Below are 9,365 nucleotides of genomic sequence, written 5' to 3'. Positions count from 1 at the left end.
AATTTCCATAGGCCTTTCAAAATCCAGATTGATGATGTTTTGGTCATTTGGGGAGGAAGGGCTGAACAACTGAATGAATTTCACATCCTGCTAAATGAATTATCTCCTCACTATGCAGTTTGATGTTAATAAAATAAATGTTCTTGATCTATGGATTATAAAGGAAGGTAACAAGTTGTATACAGATCTGTACACTAAGCCAACAGACTGCAATACATTACTTAGGGCCGACAGCCACCATCGAATTGAAAAAGAGTTTGCCATACAGCCAATTATGAAACGCATCTGCACCAAAGACACTGACTTTGAGCATGTGTCCAAAATGTTGGCAAAATTTGAAACAAGATGCTATAGAAGAGGGGTGATCTCTGCACAAACCGTGTACGTCAGGTGCGTAGGAGCATCAGGTAAGTTGAGAATACTCAACTTAAACTCAACTCAACTCCCGCACACTGACTTTACTTAAGACTTTTATTTAAATAGAGCAACGTTTCGGTCACACAACCTTCATCTGGCAAAAGTGGATTCTGAATGCAGACCACAGTTATATGTAGGCAAAAGGGAGTGCCGCAGCAGCCAATAGCAGTCAGGCAATCAGGCTGACAACGGTGCCTAATAGACACTGCAGGTGTCAGACAATCATAATAAATACAGAGTAATCAGAATACATAAGCATCAGCCTTCAAACACCAAATACACTTCCCAGTAAGTAAGTAAGTAAGTAAGTAAATAATTTATTTCGGTCAATTTTTCAGTTTCACATGAATGCATTACAGTAATAATGTGCGTTTATATATAGGAGACCGAAAAGGTGTAGGCTGAAGCCGTAGCTTATAAATGCCTACCCTTTTTTACATTTTATTACATCAAAATTCAAAAACAAAAAAATAAGATAGTTGCAAGAATCAGTTGACAGCGAGAAGGAAAGTTTTCAATAGATCTTGGAAATAATAATAATAATAATGATAGCTTTTAAGTACATGATTGTACTAGGGTTTTGTATTTGTTAAGTACTCTTAGTTTAAACATTTTTTTGAATTTACATATAGAATTACACAATAATAATAGTAATAAAAGTAAAGGGAGAATGATTAAAAATTCCCAGTGATAGATATAAAGGGAGACTTGATAACAAATAGGCTAGTGTTCCCAGTAATATATAAATAAAGGGAGGATGATTAAAAAGGTTCACAGTAATGAAAACAAAAAAAGAGACTTAATATCAAATAGGCTATTATTCCCAGTAAGATATAACTAACTTGTTAACTCTGCGTACTTCAGAGTTAACAAACAGTGTACATCTTGACAGGAAACAACAACACAACCGTTGGTTTTCATCAGGCTTTCCCATACAGCCTGATGAAAACCAACGGTTGAAACGCGTTGCGTTTTGTGTTGTTGCCCGTATCAACTACTTGTGAAGATGTAGGCTACACTGTTTGTTAACTCTGTGAAGTACTGTGATCAATAATTTGCTATCACAGTACGCAGGTACAAATTACTTCTTATTACAGTCCAATGTAATTGTTTTCAGCACTAAGTAGCCTACACCAAGTGTGCCGAACAATTTAAAGGAGTTATTTTGAAACACTGGCACATTTTGAATTATTTTCCTGCCTTTACTTGGTCATCGTTCCATATTGGCTGAAAATGCTGTTGATTATGTGGATGAGTGAGAAATTAATTTCCATAACAGCTGAAGTAAAACCTGACATGTTGCATGCTTAAAAAACATGTCAAACATAGCGAAGTCACCAAATAAATGCGATATATGAAGCCAGCAAACATCCTTAGCAGAACAAAGATAAAATAAATGGTCTTTAGCATAACGTTTAAGGCTAACGTGCAAAGATTACATATAAGTGGTTGAGGAAACAATTAATGATAGCTTATCTGAAGGAAACAGGCCAGCAACCTGCACAATGAGGGATTATGGATATATAGAAAATTTGTTCTATAGTATTAAACCTCCATAAAATATCCAAATGTCCAAAAGTCGAACGTGCTAAGATTACATTAAAGTGGGAAACATCTCCATTAAAGGAAGCTTATCTGAAGGAAATAGTGTTTTTTTTCCGTTTTTCTTTTTTAATCGCATGCCGCTATCTTGTCCCTTCGTCGCTGTTTCCTGTCTCCTGCCTGTGCAGGAATGGAAGAGAAAGACAGCAGTATGCTTCTAAATGGCTCGTTTTACTTTAAGAAACTCCCAAATGAGTGATGGAGATCTTTTCATCATAAGCCTTGTGTCTGTGTTTGGATTTGCATTTTCATTCATTAAAAACATAATACATACAATGACATTATATACCCAACTTCAACACAATTTCACCAGGGGGACAGCTACTAAAAGTGGAAAAAAAGAAAAATGAATAACTTAAATGAATATCCTGTAAAGCTTGAAGTAGTTGTACGCTTTAACAGCTTTTTTGTTTGTACATCATCATTGAAATGTATTGTTTGATATAGGCAGTCAGCTCTGGAAAGTTTGGCCTTTTGCTTAAGAATTTGGATCTGTGAATGTAAAGTTTGGTAAAAAAAAAAAAAAAGCAAATGAATCACATTTCAAAGGAAATGTCTTTGACTTTGTTAGTGACAAAAAGCTTATTTGGTAATAGTCAAACTTATATATACAGATATTTCCAATAAAAGCAGACCAAAATGCATTCAGTCAGCAATGGATAATGGTGATGTCATTACTCATCACTGATGTCATCACCAGGCTTTAAACATGCCAAACTTGGGTCCGCGAATGGCAGCTTGAGATGCATGAGGTTGTGACGACGACAGGGTGGTGCATGGGGGAACGGGCACTGCACTAGTCGGTAATAATACCAACAATGTCCAGTGGCCCAATGAATCCCAGGAGTATAAGGAGCACCATTGCAGCTGCAGCATGTGTAGCAACTCCATTGATGTCACCTGAAAGCAGAAAAAATATGTGTCAGGTAAATAATGCCTGGTCAGGAGAAAAGATGCCAAATAACTGGTGTAACAGGTCAACTCACTTGGCTTTTCAACCTTGAGGATTATGCTGCAATTAAATTCCACCATTGTTGTTTCAATTACGGCACGACCCTTGTACGTTCCAGCGTCCTCTCTGCTCACGTTCTTAAATATGACAGACAGGTCGCTCTTCATCTCTTTGTCCAGCAGCTCCACCCGGTCCACAAAAGCTTTATTCTGGAAGGATGGATGTAAGCGATTACCTCGGTAAAAAAAGATACAGTCCTCGGGGTCAAGGTCTGGTCTGGTCCACTGCAGCAAGTGAATGGCTTTGTTGAGATTCTGAAATGTTTGACATTTCAGAGTGACATTATCTCCTGGGTATGCCGTCAGGTTTTGCAGGTCTGTGGGACAAAGGGGGGGGAAGCAGAAAAGTCAAACATACTAACTCAAATACCCAATTGTGTACAAGGAATGTATTAACTTTGCAGTAATCCAGGGTTCCCCAAATAGCGGCCTGCCCAATGTCTGGTCCACACGTGGATTTCCAAAATTTGCAGCAATTAATGTCAACGTTGCCTGTGAAATGTAACCCTCAGGCTCTTCTATTACACTAATGAGGAGCCCCCGATTCGCCTAGCCAAAATCCTTTAGGAAATCTGTGCCAGGCATTAAACCCACCTTATTTCTGCACTTTGAAGTCACAGGTAGGGTCGCATGGGGAAACCTTATTATATCGGAATTCGGAAGCCTAGTTGCTCCAAAAAGTGAGCGGTTATTCTTTTAAAAGACAACGTTTGACGAGAATCGGCTAGTCTTAAGAGTCCACTCGAGACGCATGCGTACTGGCATCATTTCGTCTTCTACAGATATTTTACAATGCATTTTAGCCACAGCCCCCAAACGCGTGACAGCAAAGATAGTCAGAAAGATGGCAGATGTGACACATTGCTCAAATTGCCAACAACCTTTCTGGGGAAAAGGCCCAAAAGGGTACAATCGGTGGAAACTTACCATGCGCTAGCCCAGAACCTCAATTTATTTTTCCCAGTGGAATCACCAAATGATGCCTGTGTGCATGCGTCTGGACTCTGACAACTAGCCGATTCTTGTCAAATTTTGTACGCATCAATTCCACCCACTGCTGCTGAAAAAATTCTGGAGGAAAAACTGCAGGATGTAAAGAAGACGCATGCAGCCTTGAAATGTCCCGAAGCATCCCAAAGCTTCTACAGTTCCCTATTTATTGAAATGTACGGTGGCTGCCTGGTGGTGACATCAAGATATTTTTTATTATTGCGTGGCCACTCATTAGTATCTCATGGCCACAAGATGCTAATGCGTGGGAACGAGATAATTAAGTCGTGGCCACGAGTTACTATTGCGTGGCCACGACTTACTGTGTGGCCATGAGATAATTAAGACATGGGAACGAGATATTAATTATCTCGTGGCCACACATTAGTAAGTCATGGCCACGCATTGTTATCTCGTTCCCACGCATTAGTATCTCGTGGCCATGAGATACTATGCATGGCCACGCAATAATAAAACTATCTTGATGTCACCAGGCAGCCACCGTACAATGTGATATTGCAACGTGACATTGGTTGACCACCAGGTTAGGTAATAATCTTTACTCCTTAAAGGAGAATTTCGTTTTTTTTTAACCTGGAGCCCTCTCCTCACATTAATTATGATCTGACGACTCACCCAGTGATCTCCGCAGCGTTTTTGTCCGTCCTAGGCGTTGTTGTGATCGAAATAGTGTGCAAGCCAGTCCTAGAATGAATGGAGCTCCGTAAAACTGTCTATTTAGATGGAGGAAAACACGCCGCCACTTGGCCCCCACGGAGCTACATTCTAGGACTGGCTTGCACAGTAGGGGATCAGGAGTCAAGACTCGTTGGTGGCGGACTGGGGAGGTGGGTGGAGCAAAACAACGCTTCGGAGGACGGCTTCAGGGGAGATGGACTGCCGTGAAGCTAGCTGCTGCTATGATCGGCCAGAGAGAGAGAGGTGACGTAGAACCCTTGCTATATATATGAGAATTAACTGACGTCATATTTGACGTCATTGCAGACGTCATACTAGGACTTTGACTGACCACGTCATGCTAGAACTTGACTGACATCAGGGGGTGATCGGATTATGCATGAGTGGCCTTCTGCTTGAAATTTGGTCTGGAGACCTCACAACTAAAAAAAAAAGGGAAAAAACTGAAAAACAAAAAAATTAAGAAAAAGAAATGGAAAAACAAAAACAAAAAAATTGATTCCCCCCATTTTGTTTTTTCAATATAAAACCATTGAAAATGGGTTATACTTGAGTACCCTGACCTGGTCTATGTATTTTTAAACATTTTTAATACTGAATGAATGTTTAATACTAATGTTATGTTGTCTTAACCTGTTGGCACAGGAAAAGAACATTTGAAAACATACAGAAATACCCATTGTAATAGGTGAGCACATCAATCAACTATGTGTCATATTTATTTAGGTAGAAATTACATTTTTGATGGCACAAGGGTTTTCTGGGCCAATTTTTTTGCCGCGAAAACGGCTGCACTTAATATTGTTTGGCCCGCGACTCCTTATATTTTTCTGTATGCGGCCCACAACCAAAAACGTTTGGCCACCCCTGACTTACATGATTAACCTCTCTCTAGAGCAAGGAGAAGTACCTACTGATCTCAAACACGCAAAAGTAACCCCTATCTATAAAAAAGGAAGTAAGTCAGACCCTAGCAATTACAGACCAGTCTCAATTTTTAGTGTAATTTCTAAGGTTTTTGAAAGAGTGGTGTATGATCAGATATATGAATACCTATGCAATCATAATTTATTTTACGAGCAGCAGTCTGGTTTTAGAAAATCATGTTTAACCGACTCATGTCTTTTATATCTTACTGACTTCATTAGGAAGGAAATTAATGTCGGGTAAATGTGCGGCCTAGTTTTACTAGACCTGCAGAAAGCCTTTGACACTGTTGACCATGGTATTCTCCTATGTAAAATAAAGGCCCTTGGGCTAGACAACTCTGCCACTAGGTGGCTGGAGTCATACCTGACAGGGAGGGATCAACAGGTAGATGTCGGCGGTGTACTATCCGAGGCCATGCCTATTTCCTGTGGGGTCCGCCAAGGGAGTGTGCTTGGCCCTTTGCTCTTTTTACTATATATTAATTATATGAAATCTGCCTGCTCTAGTCATCTATTTTTTATATGCAGACGATTCAGCCATTGTAGTATCAAATAAAAACCTAACTCAGATTCCGGATATTTTAACCGATACCATAGAAGAATTAAGACTTGGTTATGGGACAATAGGCTGCTGTTACACCTGGGCAAGACCGAGTCTATTCTCTTTGGCTCCAAATATAGATTAGGTAAGGAGACCAAACTCGAACTAACTTCTGGAGGGGTATCCATAATAGCCAAGCCCTCTGTCAGCCCTAGGCTGTTTCCTTGATGGGACTTTAGGGGGCACCACCATGGTATTAAAAGTTTTAGGCAAAGTAAATGCCAAAACCAGGTTTTTAGCCAGGAAGTCCAGACTGCTCAACAGAGAATGCCTGAAAATTCTAGCATCATGGTTAGTCCAGTGCCACTTTGATTATGCCATCAGTTCCTGGTACTGGGGCCTCAACAAAGCCCTGAAACAGAAACTTCAGGTGGCACAGAACAAACTGATTAGAGTAGTTCTGGGCCTTAACCACAGAAGCCACGTGGGGAAGACTCAGTTTACTCTTCTCCAGTGGTTACCAGTTGGAGGACAGGGCCAGACAGCTTCAACTTACTATGGTATAGGATTTTAAACAACAGAGCACCTGCAGTTGTTTCCCACAGGATTTTGAGTTGTTGTGGTGGGGGACCACAGACTCCCTAGGCAGGTGCGGGGGCATACACCCCTGCAAGATTTTTTTTTACATTTTAAAGTAAAATGCATGAATTTGGTGTACTTTGAGAAAGCACTTAAGAGCAAAATGAAAAGGCTAGATCTATGAAGAACATGTCATCCTTACTGTGCTGTGGGTTTACAATGACACACTAAATTTCTCCCTATATATATATTCTGAATACAGGTCACTCAGTAGAATACTGCTTGTTTAAATACAATGGCCCATCTACTGTATACCAAAATCACTTCCAGGGGAGAACTCAAAATACAAAGTAAGACTTTGTAGGCCTAAACAGAACTTGTTTGGTTCTCCTACAGGTACATTCTTCTGTTATCTCACATCACTAAACCATATAAATCCTGGAATTGATCAGAAATTGAAATTTGATGAAGCACGAATTATTAGATGAATAACTTCTCTCTTTGACTACACATTGTGAGTGTCATTTATTAGCACAAAATAAGATATCAGATCTCTCAAATCACAAGACTGAAAACTAGGCCGGAACATGACCTCTGTGTCCCCCTGGTACCCTAAGTCTCCATGAGCCTGTGGCTCAGTCAGCCCAAACCTGTGTTCACTAGTACTGTACGTCACTACAGGAACAACTTTTCAATAGGTCTCAATGACCTGACATGAACACAAGCTGAACATTAACCATTTTCTTTGATGCTCATCAACATTGAATTAAAGAAGTAGTAACTCACTGCTCCAGGCTCTTTTAGTCAGAGCTGCAGAAACAAGTGTTTATGCCTGTGTAGTAAGATTTGTAAGTGCACTCACACGGTGTATATGACTCCAACATATTTACATTACATCATGTACTGTACTTTTTCATTAAAATAAATATAAATAAATATAAAACCCTTAGAAAATGGGGTACAAGAAAGTGTGCAATTCTCCTTTAAACTAAATGAAATTAAATAAAAACAAAACATAAACCCAACACTCTATAAACAGACTGGGCAACAAGTGTAGCAGTTGAAAGCAGTTACTTTCTTCTTATTTTTCCAAGTTTGATGCACAGAAATAAATAATACAAAAACCATAGAAAATGAGGTAAAATAAAGTGTGCAATTCTCCTTTAAAATAAATAAATACAATTACATTTTAATGTTATTTTGAGCTATGGTTAAGTCAGAGTTTCAGGCAGTCAAGCAAAAGGCGGACTTGTTTTGATGCCCTTTGATGTGTAACATTAGTGAACGGTGGCTGGCTGATATTAGCTCGTCTTAGCCTAGGTAAACCCAGCCACCACGTGACCTGCTCTCTCAGTTCCCAGTCACTAGTGGTCTCAGTCACTACATAGTGACTGAGAACAGGTCTGAGAGCAGGTCACGTGGGGGATGGGTTTGCCCAGGCTAAGGGGGTCTGTCCTGGCTCATGGAGACCGACTTTGATGGTGCAAGCAGAACACTAATGAGGGTTTCCAAATTCCAATCATGGAAGTTGGAAACCCTCCTTAGTGTTTTGCTTGCACCTGTGTTTAACCTGCCCTTTCGGCACAAAATGGCCCCCGTGAGAAGGGTCTATTCAAAGTGGATGGGCAGCAGCGTCAGCCCGCGTCAAACGTCACGTAGATGTGGCTGGGGCGGGACTAGGGCGGGACCTTTCGTTGAAGCTACCCAATGACAGCTCTTCCTACACATTTCCTCCCCCCACCCTCCTGTGTACCTCGACCTGAAAAGGTTTCTACAGGCTACAGCTCCAAGCTGGAAGCTGGTTTCCACGCCCACAAAATGCTGCGACGAGGCGGAAAAGCGATTTTGCCATTGTAGATGTGCACGAGGCGATAGCAGTTTTATTTTTGTTTTAAAATATGCTGGCTTACATGAGTGATTGTGTAGAGTAGAAAAACAGATTGTGTTTAAAATCTTTTCAAGGAGTATTCAAATTCAAGCATATTCCTCCTAACCATGACGGTTAAAATCAAGCATTTCCCAAACTCTCAAGACATACTAGCCTAACATTATAAAGTTTCATGGCAACCATAGACCAGAAATTACCTAAAATTTAAGCAGTAACAGACGCTACTTACCATTTCATGGGCCGACTATAACCAGAGTCGCAAGAATGTAATCTACCAGGCTACCACTGAGTCCGCTGCAGACAACTGTCTACTTGTGACTAAAAGGAGCTGTGGATTGCACAGGACGTGTCGTGGTTTTGCCAGAACTCTTGGCAGTGCACGTATGTAGCCTACAGACAAGTAAAAAAGAAAATATAAAAGATTAATGAGAATTGATCAAGAGTTATTTAAAAACAGTGTCAATGCCCATTTACTCATTCTAACACAAGAGTGACATGTAGGCTATTTGAATTGAAATATTAATCAGAGCAACAATGTGATTCAAAAAAAATACACGTCTGTGCAATAGGCTAAGTAGGCCTAAATAACTCAGATATAGGGTTTGCAATTATAACGTTCCATATAGGCCTAATGAAGTATCTCATGCTTGTTGATTTAATGATTGTTTTGCACCTGCTGCTCACGTTATGAACAAATGCTTAGATGCCT

The 9,365-nt window shown here is 40.2% G+C and overlaps 1 long non-coding RNA gene across 1 annotated transcript; it reads right to left on the bottom strand.

Moving 5' to 3' along the window:
- Positions 1-747: 747 nt before the first annotated feature.
- On the bottom strand, positions 748-8,989 carry LOC310771562. Its single transcript, XR_014552444.1, has 3 exons — positions 8,886-8,989; positions 3,006-3,347; positions 748-2,919 (listed from the first exon to the last, which is right to left on the bottom strand). It is a non-coding gene; the product is annotated as an uncharacterized lncRNA (long non-coding RNA).
- Between the last annotated feature and the right edge of the window lie 376 nt (positions 8,990-9,365).

This window comes from Poromitra crassiceps, assembly GCF_964638095.1.
Source record: "Poromitra crassiceps genome assembly, contig: HAP1_SCAFFOLD_816, whole genome shotgun sequence".
Lineage (NCBI taxonomy): Eukaryota > Metazoa > Chordata > Actinopteri > Beryciformes > Melamphaidae > Poromitra > Poromitra crassiceps.
The sequence above is the reverse complement of the archived record's forward strand: the minus strand, read 5'-3'. Positions and strand labels throughout refer to the sequence as shown.